At 43.6% G+C, this 3334-nt stretch overlaps 1 protein-coding gene across 1 annotated transcript in view; it reads left to right on the forward strand.

Annotated features, from left to right (window-relative positions):
• Positions 1 to 3334, forward strand: part of LOC116695775 (vitellogenin-like) — a gene marked incomplete at its 3' end in the record, with an annotated part of 14947 nt that overhangs the window by 1711 nt on the left and 9902 nt on the right.

The raw sequence follows: 3334 nt of genomic DNA on the forward strand, positions 1-3334 counted from the left end.
CCGACCTTCATTTTGAGGAGTTGCGAGGCCGAAGTGGGAAATAAGAGCTGATATTCCATCTGTTCCCCGTGGTCCCTGCAGTACAGTTGACAGCAGGGAGCTTCTTCCGACACCCATCCAGCTACTGAGGATCAGCAATGCCGAGGCACAGGTACTATTCAGGAAATTATTCCCTTTGTTTTAAGCATTCTTCCTGTCGGCAGCAAATTAAGAGAGACATGTTTGTTTTTTACTTGGACAGGAATTGTTGAGTAATTCGCAACCCAACTGGTAACTTCAATGTGGCAGCTTCACGAAGACGCCCTCTGATTCATTGAGGTCATCCAGCTGCTGCGTGATGGCCAGATTTGTAGCGGTCTTGAGGCCCACGTCTGGAACTATTGGTTCCAAAGCTAAAGCCGACTACAGGTAAGACTGCAAAACTGTGATTCGGAGCAGAGCACTATTGTATAAGAAATACATGACATGCACAATATGATTAATGACTATAATCTTCTCTTTCACGGCATGGATCTACAAATGCGTCTGTCGCTCTGCCAGTGGTAATCATGCTGGCTTTGAGTTCCTTAAGGAGGACGTTTCTCGCTGGGGAGGTTGAACGTGCCGAAGCTGCTCAAGACCTTCTGGCATACTGTCCATCCCTGGTGACACCTGACCTGGAGCGTTATTCGCACCTTGAGAGGCGGGCATGGACAAACATTTCTTGAGTATTTGTAGATGACGTGAAAATAAAAAGAAACAATGGGACGCCGATCCTACTATCGTTTTGATTTTCAACTCACAAGCCATGTCATGTAAACCCCAAGATAAAAGAAAACCCAAGTTCTCTGGTGAGGTTGCCATGCCATAGGCGCTCGAACCCTGGTTTGCTAAATACTGTGCCAGAGAACCCAAATTGCCGCAGTGAGCTAATGAGGGTATGTATCTTTCTTTTTTTAACAGTTTTATACCTTAAATGAAGTTCAACATCAGTGACAACAATATGGTTTTTTTTTCTGTCACTCCACAGCCAACTCCAGACTTGAGTCCAGTGCTGTTGCAACGTGAAATGGTAGAGGTCATCTGTCACTCGTCAAAGTCCTTGGTGCTAATGCCTGGCCGACATCATGCAAGCCTCTTGAAGCCAACCATGAAAAGCTCCTGCTGGCTTTGGTAAGTGATGCTGCTGCTGCCGCCACACCGACGTTCATTGTATGCGTTTGGCCCCTGAAAGGAACACATTGACTAAGAAAGGAGCCCAAGAGGTGTCGTGAGACTACAGTGTGCCCTTCCTTCACATTACTAAGAATGGATACTTTTAGCTGATGTTCATTTTATGAACATTAACTTGTGTAAATAGATCCAAGGAAGGGCTGTTCAGCTGTTCGGACAAGGCTCTTCACCCCAGAGCTACGTCTGGCCACTATGGTTGATGCATATCGTGACGACCTGCAGTGTGATTGAGACCAAGGTTTTGCCAGACAAATGGGTCTGATAGGGACTACTCTCGCAATGTCCTCTTGAAAGAAAAATATAATCTGCAGGTCGCTGTAGATTTGTCTCTCCTTCATGAAGGCCACGAGACCAAGAAAACACCGATCGGGATTTTGCCTATGTGAGAATACATATATATTTAGCAGGTTTTGGTTTTATTTTGAACTATTGAACATAATTAGCACAATTAATCTCATGTCTTTTATTTTTTTTGATTTCAGTGACTGCTTGCCTGGAATCGTTGGGCTGTGTGAAGATCTTAACCCTAAACTATGTTTGACAGATGACTATCGACTTACAAGCGAAGCTTTCTATTTTGATAATCTACCACAGGAGAGCACAACAGGAGAATGTCATCAGGGTTTTAGATTAAAACATGGGTTTTTTTGATGGTTCTCGTATTTTGCACTACAGACCCCGGGATGATGGGTGCTGCTGCTAGCGCCGTCTATGTTAACGATACTGTGCTGCAACTCTTCTTCAAGAGCATTTGGCCAACGCTCGGACATTTGCAGAGGGGAGAGATAACGTGATGTCCTTGAGGTTGAAAAATCATATGTCTTACCTAGCTTATTAACGAAACAAATTCTCTCATATATCTGGGCAAGGTGTCCCCATCTTAGTCACCCTTTGCACACTGCAAATGTATAATTAACAGCATTAAAAGGAAGTTTAGCTAGCCTTGGGAATTAATGTCTATTCTTGGGCTCATATGCACCTTGTATGTTAACTTTTTATACATATTTCTTGAAACAATGCCAACCTAGATCAAAATAATTTTCCTTTCTTTGTTGCCAGTTGGAGTAAAGCAACGAGGGGAATGCAGGAGCCCCTTTGAAAAAATGAAAAATGACTCTGAGGAATGCTGACAGGATGGACAAAGAGAAAACAATGAAACAAGTTTAAGAGCTGTTGTAGTCCAGAGAGATGATAATATATTACATAATTTCAAAATGAACTTTGTAGCATCAAATATCAATTACAGTGTAACAATGCTGTTTTCTTTTTTGCATAGCTGCCGTCTGGACTAGGTTCAAAGCTAAAGCCGACTACAGGTAACTGCAACTTTTATTCGAAGAAGAGCCATGCAAAAAAATGACATAGATATAATGATAACATAATATTCCTCTTTCCAAGGCACTGGATCCTAAATGCTGTCCCTGCCATTGGTACTCATGCTGCTTTGCTGCTCTTGACGTTCTTTAAGGAGAAGTTTCTCGCTGGGGAGTGACTGTTGCCGAAGCTGCTCAAGCCTTCTGGCATCTGTCCCCCATGGTGACACCGACCTGGAGGTTATCGCGTTGCGAGCAAGTGCAATGTCAACATTTTCTTGAGTATTGTAAGACGTGAATGGCTGGGACCCTAATCAGTTTTTTTTTCATCCACTCCTCAAGCATGCCATGAAACCCCAAGATACAAGAAAACCCAAGTTCTTGCGTGAGGTTGCCATGCTAGGGCTCGGCACCCTGGTTGCTAAATACTGTGCAGAGAACCCAAATGCCCACTGAGCTAATGAGGGTATGTATCTTTTTTTTTTAACATGTTTTTAACTTAAATGAAGTTCTAACATCAGTGACACAAATTTTTTTTCTGTCATCTCCACAGCCCAACTCCATGAACTTGGCTATCCAGGCTGTTCAAGGTGAAATGGAGAAGGTCAGTGTCACTCGTCAAAGTCCTTGGTGTGGACATGCCTCGGCTGACATCATGCAAGTCATCCTTGCCTGCTTTGGAGTGCCGGTCTGGGCTGCTGGCCTGGCAAGACAGAGTTCACATTAAGATGCTGTTTTTTGCCCTGATAAACATGGCTAAGAGGAGAAAGAAATTGAGGGCAAAAGGACGAGGGAGAAAAAGCATGAAA

This window comes from Etheostoma spectabile, chromosome 9 (genome assembly GCF_008692095.1).
Source record: "Etheostoma spectabile isolate EspeVRDwgs_2016 chromosome 9, UIUC_Espe_1.0, whole genome shotgun sequence".
In the NCBI taxonomy this organism is placed as follows: Eukaryota; Metazoa; Chordata; class Actinopteri; order Perciformes; family Percidae; genus Etheostoma; species Etheostoma spectabile.